The sequence below is a fragment of the Sinohyriopsis cumingii genome, chromosome 12, assembly GCF_028554795.1.
Source record: "Sinohyriopsis cumingii isolate HCF-2022 chromosome 12, ASM2855479v2, whole genome shotgun sequence".
Classification (NCBI taxonomy): domain Eukaryota; kingdom Metazoa; phylum Mollusca; class Bivalvia; order Unionida; family Unionidae; genus Sinohyriopsis; species Sinohyriopsis cumingii.
This window is the reverse complement of record NC_142972.1, coordinates 125,289,029-125,301,619: the sequence shown is the minus strand read 5'-3', so window position 1 is coordinate 125,301,619 and position 12,591 is coordinate 125,289,029.

Sequence of the window (12,591 nt, the reverse complement as noted above, 5' to 3'; positions counted from 1 at the left end):
CTTAAATAAACTGTTTTATATCTACAAATTGGATCAGAACACGGTGGTGCATTAGACCATTCTGATAGATTATCACCGCGTAAGTAATTATTTTCAACGGTGACATCTGCTGACGGGGAATAATCGCGTCGTATTTCATTTTTAATTCTCCATATACCCCAACTCTCGTCCGGACTAGTAAACTCGGCTATGTTTCCCTTATACTTTACGTCTATGTAAAATGAATCAATCGCAACTCTAACCGCGGTGTCGGGGAATCTATTTATCATCGAGAATAAATTGATAGCGGCGTAACCCAGCATAGACGCCCTCAAATGTGGATATGCCGGGCTGTCTCCATCGCTGTAGGTAACAACTGTACCCAACCTTGTTCCATTGGACAAGAAAGCTGTTTTGCAGTTCACGTATCTATTTCTTGCCACTGCGTCCTTGATTACGAAATCATATTCTGCGTCATCTATAATCAGCCGTGAGCAATATCGTTTGTAGTCGCAGTTTTTTCCACCTTGTGTGAACTTACCAATTATTCTTCTACCGAGATCTTTTGCCTCGCGGTTTCGTTGGTTGAATATCTTTTTGGACCATTCGATGATATATTCCTCGTCGGCATCAATGTGTTTTCTGGATTCATCAATTATACTATCAAGACGCTCTGGTTCTGGTAACCAGACTTCAGTCTGCGCCCGATATGATATTATTGCGTCACTGACAATCAACGATACAAGCATGCTACAATCAATCATAAACCGTAGCAGCGCTATTGGAAGCCATCTCTTTTCAGCCATGTGTCTACCGATCCAAATATAACAACAGCGATGAAGTCCTGCTGTGAATTCAAATGATACTATGCGAGCGAATCCGGTTAAATCAAAATCAGGCAGTGGTCCATTAATAGCAACACGAGTCATTTCATGTCTGGGGTGTCCAAATCGTTTAAAGTACTCAGCGGCGGATCCATACCCGAGAAAACTCGCTGGATAACAGGCAACCATATCAACGGAAATCATAGCGTCGCGGTTGTATTCAGTGTTCCATAGTCCACCGTGATAGTATTCCAAACAACTGGATTGTACATCCGGTAGAAATTCCTTGCGCGTTGGTCTCCACGCATTTTTCCTTGCTGCAACATGAGCCGCAACCGATGGAATCGTAAAACAATTTGTTAGCAGTTGTTCATCATGCTCTTCAAATTCCATGGCGGTTTTTTTCATCTTGTTGTGAAACGCTTCAGTGCGATATAATTCACCGTTTGGTCTTACAAACTGATCAAAGGTATCCACATCGTTTTCAGCGCTGCAAAGTAACCACACTGACACAGGGTCGTTTTTACACAAACAAGCAATAGCATCAAATAGTTTCCTCTCCGCGAGAAAACCATCCTCTCCCAGGAATTCCCCGGGGATATACTTTACTGTTCTATCCCATGGAAATATTGTGACCGCGGGCGTCCACGCGTGTTCGTTATGATCAATAATTTTGATTGGGGCTCCATTCGATTTATACTTTGATTCGTATAATACTTCACCGGTTATTGTTGTAACGGTTATTGGAAATCTCAGCGACGTTTCTAATTTCGCTATGTCGCTGATGGTTGCTCCTCGCTTGCGCACTGTCTCCTCCCATTGGTTTATTTTGCTACGTCGTAAATCGGTCAGTTTATTTCCTCGACACGCATTTGTAAAATGCTCTATTACTCGTTCTGCTACACAATTTATCCCCGTTGACTGTTTCATCGGCGCTAGTTTTCCGATATCAGGTTTCTTATTTAACGGGTATATTCCATAGACAACTGCTGTTTCAGGATACGCTCGTTCATAGTATGGTCTGTCAACTCCGGTTAACAGCCCTGGCTTGGAGTCGCAGCTAACAATAACTGATTTCTTGTCGCTGAGAACCGGTTCAAATTTATCACGTATGATCCAATTACCTGATTCCACCCAGACAATGAATTTTACTCTGAAGAAATACTTTTTACCGTCAAGTTGTGATATTATCGTTGCTGCGCGGTTGTCGTTCATGGTAGCATCAACAACACCATCAATTCGAAATGTTGACCAACTACACTGGTCAACAGTGAAATCATTACTGACTTGAAAAGGCCCTAATCTGTAGTATTTTGGTGTGCCGAACACGAATATAACCGTGAAAAATTTGTATTGGCTCTCGTTTTGAAGATATTCATATACCTCATTTTCTATGTTTCACTGTGTAAATTTCTCCAGTAGGACTGCAGCAACATCCGGAATAATGATGTAACATTGCATAATACCATCATGCTCACATCATCCACAGTTGATTGCATCATTTTCTGATGCAATGCAATACTAATGCCATGCGGCTGCTGAAGTAAGTTGACGTCAGCAGTGTACTATACATGTGTAGGCCTATTATACTAATGCCAGGCGGCTGCTGAAGCTGACGTAAGCAGTGTACTATATAAAGCCCAATCAGATAGGTTCAGCATTTAAAATATTTTAGACGTTGTGCGAGACAGTTCAAGCTACTGTTACATAAAACTTATTATTTTATCCATTTACGTACAATAAAGAACAGTAATGCCTCGAAAGTGTGTTAATACCGCGGACAATTTTTGCTATATTTGTGGGGAAGTGACATTTGCCAACCAGAAGAAAAGTATCAATTCTCAAGTGAAGAAGGCATATCATCTTTACTTCGGATGCAAGGTTGGTGACCAAGACAAGCCTTGGGCTCCGCATATATGCTGTGCTACATGTACAACACAGCTTTCACAGTGGTTGAATTGCAAAAGGTCATCAATGCCGTTTGCAGTCCCAATGGTGTGGAGAGAGCCAAGCAACCACCTAAATGACTGTTACTTCTGCTTGGTTCCTCCTCTTTCCGGCGGAATAACGAAGCAAAAGAAGTCGAGAATAGTCTACCCAAACATTCCGTCTGCATTGAGACCAGTTCCACATGGTGAGGGACTTCCTATTCCAGAACCTCCAGCAGAATATTCTCTTGATTCATCTGACGAAGACAAAGGTGAGTCGACCTGTTCTTCTCCTGGTCCATCAGCATGCAGTGATCCAGATTTTCACTGTGGTGCATCATCAACCCCACACAGAATAACACAGGAAGAACTAAATGACCTGATTCGTGATTTGGACTTATCAAAGAACAAGGCAGAATTGCTAGGATCAAGACTCCAACAATGGAATCTTCTAGAAGAAGATGTCACAATTACTGCATATCGAAAGCGCCACCAGCAATTGGAGCCTTTCTTCAGAAAGGAAAGTAATCTGATATTCTGTTCCGATATTGAGGGCCTCATGAATGCTTTAAAAATCACTCATGACCCACAAGAATGGAGACTATTTGTGGACTCTTCGAAACTGAGTCTCAAGGATGTGCTTTTGCACAATGGAAACATTCTTCCATCTATTCCAGTAGCGTATGCTGTCCACATGAAAGAGACATACGATAACTTAAGGCAGCTACTGAATTCCATTGAGTATAACAAGTACAGCTGGCACCTCTGTGGTGATTTGAAGGTAGTTGCCCTTTTAATGGGACTGCAGCAAGGATATACAAAATACATGTGTTTCTTATGCGAGTGGGATAGCCGAGCAAGGGAAATGCACTACATGAGGAAGGAATGGACTCACAGGCAGAATGTAGCCATTGGAGAGAAGAATATCCAACACCCAGCTCTGGTTGAGGCTCAGAAAATCTTGCTACCACCCCTTCACATCAAACTAGGTTTGATGAAGAACTTCGTGAAAGCCATTGACCGGACTTTGCCAGCATTCCGATACCTGCATGAAAAATTCCCTCGACTCAGCAAAGCAAAGATTAAAGAGGGAGTTTTTGTGGGTCCTCAGATTCGAGAGCTTTTCAAAGATGACCGGTTCAACAACTTGCTGGAAGGTGACGCGAAACAAGCATGGAATGCTTTTCGCCTAGTTTCTACAAACTTCCTCGGAAATGTTAGGGCAGAAAACTATAAGGAACTAGTAGAAGACATGTTGATGAAGTATAAGAAACTTGGCTGCAATATGTCTCTAAAGATTCACTTCCTTCATTCCCATTTGGATTTCTTTCCTAGCAACTGTGGTATTGTTAGTGATGAACACGGCGAACGTTTTCATCAAGATATCGCAACAATGGAACAAAGATACCAGGGAAAATGGTCCACTACAATGCTGGCTGACTACTGCTGGACACTCCTCAGAGATGCTCCCGAACAGCTGTACAAGAGACAGGCGAAGAAATCTAAGATGTAGTCAATGACTTGATTTTTTATAGGTAGGCTGTTACAGTTGACCTTTTACTATTGGAATGCATTTCGTTATGTAAACATTAATTTCTTGCAGATTACAAAAAAACTAGAGCCAATTTTGCAATTTGACTGTCATATTCGTGTTCAGCACATAAAAATTGATAAGAATTGACTAATTTTATTTCAGTAACATGACTTTTGTAAAAATTTGTTGTCCAGTGCTATGAGATGCACCATCACGCTTGAATTCATTGATACAATCGCGTATTTTATTCAACAGGGTTCTATCGTTTATTAACGCTTTTGGTGCGTCCTTGAGGACTCTATCGAGATTACACTTAATATTTTTCCAGGGCTTAATTGCTGCTAATCTTTCGAACTCCTCCATATAATTAAAACAAGTATTTAAATGAAAGAATATAGTATAATGAATCACTGCAAATGGTTGATGATTGGGTCGACAACCCCGTGCAATAAATCATGTAGAGGTGAATTCTGCGGGTATCATTTACAAAGCGTTCGTAATGGTTCTCTTGGCCCCCTCCCGTGCTTGGTGTAAGAGGAAAATCACAGTTGTGTATCAATTGTGGCGGAAAGCGATACAGGGAACTAAAACGCTATTATGATAAACGAATAAAAAATGCCGTCATTGACTCCATCCTTGACTCCGTCAAGGACAAAATCATCAAAACTCCTCAGGACTACATTGCAAGGTTTATAATTAAACCAAATAATGAATTAGACAAGTAGTATTATTATACAAATGAACCAAGAATTTCAGCCGCATCCTGTGCTCGTTAATTACGAGGCATCTCGCGACGGCGTTGTTAGAAACCACAGACTAAAAAAACCAGTTGGTACCGTAAATAATCACGGGTATTTGATGTTTGGTGCCGGAAAGAAGAAGTATCTTGTTCACAGGGTAGTATATGAAGCATTTAAGGGGCCAATCGAGGATGGTTTCGTTATTGATCACATTGATTCTGATTGTCTAAATAATTCTCTTATAAACCTGCAAGCCATCTCTCAGAGTGAAAATAATAAAAAAGGCCAAACTGGTAAGTTTTCAAAGCAAGCAAGGGGTGTCAAATCGTTTGATACATCAACGCACGAAGAAAAAATATTTCAGTCGATGAATGAGGCAGGAAAATATTTCGATATTTGTAGAGCCTCAGTTCGAGATGTTGCAGAGAATATAACTAAAACAGCGATCTCAAAAAAGACGGGTCACAGAATTTGATTTTCATATATAAATAAATCCTTGTCACCGTGACGAAGTCGCCATGACGAATTGTCTGTTTAATACTTAACACACCTCGGGATTGATACGCAGGGTTCATTTTGTAAAATAATTTTTTTTTTATTTAGAAATAAGATGTTTTATAAGAATATGAATATCGAAGACATCAATAATATATTAACCGAGATTTCAAAATTAAAAAATCAAGGAATTGTATTATCTGATAAGCTTGATAACCAAAAAATATTGTCCGATTATGAAATTATTAACGAGCAATCAAAGAAAGGTCAATATACCCTGCCACGTGAGTATTCTTTTATAAAGCGATTACAATATACGATCAATGAAAACCTGTATGGCAATGACGTAAATGCATTTATTGGACTATTTACTGCCGTTGACAAAATACGAAAAAAACTCGGACAGGCTTTTGAACGGCGTCGAGAAATCTCTAATAAAATTAAAAACATTAGAAGGATTATAGACGAAGACGCTGTGGAGGAGAGAACTCTCAATTGAAATCACCGATTATACTCGTGTGTACAAATAAAACGTTAAAACAATATTTTTTTTTTTGCCATATACGTATGCAGGTATATTTTCTCCTCCAAGAATTCTTATCAATCTGGATTTTCCTATACAACTATGTGCGTACTGATTACTGCGACATGGTGTTATCATCTAACCACTAGTTTAAAACCCTCCCCGTGATTTCCCGGATTGCGTCGTATACTTTGACCTGGTAATTGCAATGACGTGTTGGGGTTTTGTATTATAAAATTAGAAGAATTTTATTTATAATAAATGGTAGGTGAATCACTTACAACGAGATTAGCACGTGAAAGACTAGCAGCGCTTAAAAAGTTTATACCGTTACGAGACAGAATGAGAGAGAAACTTCAAACGCGGCAACAAATGCAAACTGATTTTGCTGTTGGAAGCGAACAACTCTTTGCCCCGGTAACTAAAGCGACCAAAGATGTTACGGCGGCAACTGTGCCCGTCCTCGGTGCGCTTGAAAAGATAGCGGCAGAGACAGAACAAACAAAAGAGTCTCTGAAAACACTTCCTGCGAAAATAGCGGTTGCTACAACACACCAACAGAGGGAGAGGCCGCCACCACTCGCTATAACGGACCCACAAGAACCTTATGTTACAATGGCCGATGAAGAAGAACTAGGCGCCACCGCAAGAAAACCAGAAGAAGAAATACCGGAAGAAATAGAGATAAAGGAGAATATACCCTCTAAAGTACTTACAAAGTCCGCAATAGATCAAATTAGAGCCTTCGACAGCTACGAAGGATTAGTTAATTTTACTGCCATAAATTTTGATAAGGATTCACGAGAGATGTATATCAATAGCGATTACGAGAAAAATATAAGGTCGTTAAAGGATTGGACAAGAATAGTGTATTTGGCAAGTAAACATAAAAATGTATTACCACCGCGTGATAATAATTATATAATATTCCACAATAAAGTAAAAAGTAAAAGACCAAAGCACGGAAAAGGATACTCTGTTGGTAAAGACGTTACTTGTCCTGGTAGTGTTCTCAGTGATATATCACGGCTGGAAGTACTAATCGGAGGAAAACGAGCCGGAAATAACTCTCCGGAAATAATCAATGAGGCCGCTGATATTTGCAGGCGGTTATTTGCCGGTGGTATCATAGACATTAATGTATATCGAACGCTCATAGACGAACTCGTGGACCACGGTCATTACAGCGATTGACCAATCACTGGTGATCAATCACTGGTGATCAATCACTAATTGGAAAACACTGGTGTTTTTATAATAAAGATGATTATACACTACAACCATGATAAACCAGTCAGCGTCTACGTGGTAAACTCACGATTGCCTGTATACCGCGCGTGGTACGGAGACGGTCTCGGTAGCACCATTGCGGGGTTATTTACAAGAATGGCTCCAAAAGTGGCGCCGTTAGCTAAACAATTAGGAATGAAGGCTATTGATGTTATTCGTGATAGGGGTATTAGTGCTATTGGAGATGTTGCCGGAAGGGCGTTTTCTGCAGCACGAGATAAACTAATGTCGTTGGTGAGAAAAAGAAAACAGAAACCACCGGTGATGCCATCAACGACAGTGATGCCTGCAAATGTCAGTAAAGTAATAAATAATGCCGTGGAAGAAAAACTAGAATCGTTGGCGGCTCTGGCAAAGCCATCCACCGATGCAACAACCAACGCGCTCATGAACGCGATAGCGGGAAGTGGCTTAAAGAATTTACGACGAAAACGACGTTGATGAATTGCAATTGAAAACACTCACATGATAAATAATAAAATGTTTGCGCGAACCGCTGATCCCGCATTTGATATGGATGCCCCAGTGCGCAGGGATGATTCTGTCCGTGATTATCAATTTTATTCCTATCAACCACCACAAGCCGACCTACGATCGCGAATTGAACTTCAAGTCCAAGATACCAGTAAATACTTTTTGCCGTGTGAAGCGTTTATCGAAATTGAGGGAGAACTTGTAACAAATGCTGCCGATAATGCACCATACGCAAATGACGGTCGTGTTCGAGTTGGTTTTGTCAACAACGGTATCATGGCGTTATTTGAGAGTGCCAGATATCTTATTGACGGGCGAGAAATTGAATCAATAGAACGCGAGGTTGATGTTGCAACGACGATAATTGGGCTAGCAAGATACTCAGATGATTATACAAGATCTGCGGGCCCATCTATGATGTTCGCAAAGGATACCACTAATAACGCTGATCATATTCAGTACATTAACGTGCTGACACCACAAGATACTTCAGTTGCTAATCAAGCTGAAGCAGCCAATCCAGACCGCAGAGCAAGACCAGGCGCTGATTTTACTATTATAAAAAGTACTAACGATAATTTTAATCTAGGGTTTGCAACACGATTAGGGATGTTGCAAGGACAACGCCGACAGTTTTCATGCGCGATTCCACTCCATCACATATTCGGATTTTGTAGAAATGTCAGAAAAGTTATCTATGGGGCTAAGCATACAATTGCGCTATCGCGAAGGGGTGATGATAACAATGCAATATGGCGTGCTGCTGGTGTCGCTGCCGGTAAAGTCGTTTTAACTAAAATAGCATTGTGGATGCCGGTGTTGACTCCATCAGTTACCACGGAAGCACGATTGTTATCATTTATGGAACAGGGGGGAAAATCGTTGTTAAGTTGGCTAGCGGTAACAACTGATGTCAAAGAGGATAATGTCGCTGATACATTTACATGGCACCTGGCATCAAAACAAGGCGTTTCAGCCCCGCGTCATATATTTGTTGCGTTACAGGATATAAGACGATTGAATAATCAAGAACACAGTCATATGATATTTGATCGATTAGGAGTCAGGGAGGTTTCGCTGAGAATAAACGGACAACAGGAACCATCCGAGGATATACAGCTTAATTACGACAACAACCATATTGCTCGCGTGTACCATCGGATGCTGTCATATATGGGTCGTGATCAAAACGGTGACACCGGTTTGCAAATATCACAACTTGATTTTAAAAACCTGTATCCGATTTATTACTTTTCGCTGGAACATCTTGATTTAACGAGACAGTCCGTCGTTGATATACACTTCCGAGCTCGTATAGCCCCGGGTGGTGTTGATTATAGAGCGGTTGCTGTCATTCTCAGCGATAAATCAATGCTGTTGGAAGGTGTTGGTGGACGAATGAGAATCGTTGATGCACCAGTGGAAAACATGTAATTGAAAACATAAACGCGTTTACAATAAAAATGTCGTATAGTGTTGTCGGTGTAGAGTTGACCGATGGTCAAGTCAAGAAATTACGATCAAAGTCGGCTAAACAATGTGGAACCACAATAACGTTAAAGCCGTCACAGATGCCAGGTGGTAATCATAAGATATCGTTGACGGCGCGTCAAATAAAACATTTCAATGATGCGATGAAGAATAAAAAGGGTGTTCAAATAGATTTTTCGGCCGCAGCGATTAAAAACATGGAAAAGACCGGTGGGATATTTCCGCTGTTAGCTGCGATTCCAGCGTTGATTGCCGCGGCGGCCCCAGCAGTGGCGAAGGCGGCGGCGTTAGGAGCCGTTGGTACCGCGGCGGGGATGGCATTGAAGAAGGCAACCAGGAAAGGCTATAAAAAAAAGAAACGAGGACGACCCGTAGCTGGAAAGGGTCTAAGACTACCGGGAACCCCGTATTCATGGTACTCGGGGAAGGGTCTAAGACTACCGGGAACCGTTTATTAACGCAAGAGTCAATGACTCCTATGTCTAATTTTGATTTAATAGATGCCGCAAACGCGTTAGCGATAAAAAACTTCAGAGGTGTTTTTATGAGGGATCAATTACCGACAAAACCAAGGAATATTGAAACCGGTATAATTAACCTCGATAAATCCTCCGGAGCGGGAACTCATTGGGTTGCATACACAATTGATCCGCGTGCGATCGTCTATTTTGATTCATATGGGTTAGCCCCGCCAAACGAGTTCATGCGGTATATCCGGGCGTGTTCAGCCCCGGTTTTTTATTCCACGCTGCCAACACAACAATTAAGTGACCCACCGATATGCGGCCGTGAGGTATTGAACGTACTCGCGGCGATTTCATCATCGCGGAAACCACCTCATGTGGTTGTAAACGAATACACTAGTGGGGTCGTAGAGGCCCGGCGGGTTAATTAAAAACACTGTGTTTTTTTACAATAATAATGATTGATATCTGGGGACGACCGGTTTCGGCGCTGAAAGAATCCACGGAAACGCTCGCCACCGATGACATAAAAAAACTAATTGAGGATGAAATCGCTGATACGTTAAATCTAACCAGTGTTGACCCGGGCGAAATAGTTGTATTTCAAGATCGTCAGGGTAAATTAAAATCCAGTAATGTGTCGCTGGATGACGTTTTAATACGACAACGTAATGCCGCCGAGAACACTATCGCGCTATATACCGGCGACGGACGACTTAAATCAGGTGAATCCATCTTGACGATAAATGGAAAAATAAATACACTAGACGACAATTATATAACCATGTCGAATTCGTTAAAAAATTTATATGATAAATTTAACGCGCAAGCAAATCAGTTCGAGGGGATACAAAAGTCTGTCACCGATATACAACTCACTACTGCTAGTTTTTTTGGGACCCCGACGGTAACCGAACCAAATCTTGAAAGGATAAAAAGTACTATTTCGGAGTTTACAACGCTGTCGGGCCAATTTTACACGTTACAAAAAAATGTTAACAGGATCGATGACAACTTTGATAAATTCTTTGGTAAAAAAAATACCAAGCTGGATGAAATTACAACAACTATAAATGATATCACTGCGTATGGACAGGAAATAAGAACAATCAAAACTGATGTTGCAACGAACAAAAGGAGTGTAGACGTGCATGAACGGGAAATAGAAATAATCGGCGCTAATGTTGCAACGATCATAAATAATGTAGACTCGCATGGACGGAAAATAGAAACAATCAAAACTGATGTTACAACGATCATAAATAATGTAGACGCGCATACACAGGACATAGTAACAATCAGAGCTGATGTTGAAGCGAACAAAGGGGGTGTAGACGCGCATACACAGGAAATAGAAACAATCAAAACTGATGTTACAACGATCATAAATAATATAGACGCGTATTGGCGGGGAATAGGAATAATCAAAACTGATGTTGCAGCGAACAAAAAAGGTATAGACGTGCATACATATGAAATAGGAACAATCAAACTTGATGTTGCAGCGAACAAAAAAAGTATGACCGAGAATACACAGGAAATAGAAACAATCAAAACTAATGTTGCAGCGATTAAGGGGAATATAGACGCGCATACACAGGAAATAGGAACAATCAAACTTGATGTTGCAGATATCAAAGACAGAATACCGGAAATGACAAAAATAAAAATCCCTCACGAGAACACCATCAACACAGTATACACGATTCGGCATGGATCATTCACTTGGACTCTTACACAGAATATAGTAAATATTACCGCAACTGTTAAGGGTATTTATCGATTGACACTGGTTTCAATGATGCAGTTTAATATATTATCGTCGAGTTCATCCGGGTTTAACAATACAATATCAACAATTATAGACAAGGACGCAACTGAACCATTTACAATTTATGCCGTTGATAGAAATTTAACCAGGGCAAACATTACATGGTATGTGGAATTTGTAGCGGATCTAAGTAATTAAAAACACTAGCTCTTTTAAAATAAAAATGACCACCAAGGTAATTGAATCAGAGGTATCACCGACGTCACATCAATATCGATTCAATACCGTAAAAGAATTCTCCGCGAATTTGAAAACGCTTTCCGAACAATACCGTGTAAAAATAAAAAAATACCGTCGAAAAATAACCACCATCGACGCGGTCGTGTACTCGGTGTCAGGTATAGTAGCCGGTACCGGTGTTATTTTATCCACGGTGACCATGATGGCCCCGATCGCTGTTCCAATCGCTATCTCCGCGGCGACAACAATTGCTGGAGTCGCCAACGCAATCACTAGAAAGATATCGTGTTCTCAGAAAAAACTCAACGAGTATACAGTAAAACATCAAATAGTATCCGACGCGTACTCGAAATTATCCGGGTTGATCTCGTTGGCGATAGATAATTCGTTTATATCCGATGTTGAATTCTCCACGATGGTCCAGTTGTATGACTCCGCGATGTCAAAAATCGAGGATTTTCAACTGGAAGCTGGAAACCACGTCGCTGAAACCACTTCAATGGGCTTAAAACATTCTCCTGAAAACAAGCAGGTTGTTAATATTCGGTGTTGAAATTAAACACTAGAAACAGCAAATAATAATAATGTCACTGAACCCCGAAGGGTTTCAATTACTTCAACGGATCGCGGAGAACACCACTCCGGTACAAACAAGTATGATATCGATAACATCAACGAAGCCAGAATTCAGTGTAAACTTCCCTTCTCCGATTCCAGTGAAGGAAATAGCGCTGGCAAAATTGCGAATATATCACAGTTGGCCTAATATCCGAGCAGATGCATTTAACGGACAACAACCTAATAACTCGCTGGTTTTTGCACGGACAAATAAACCCGA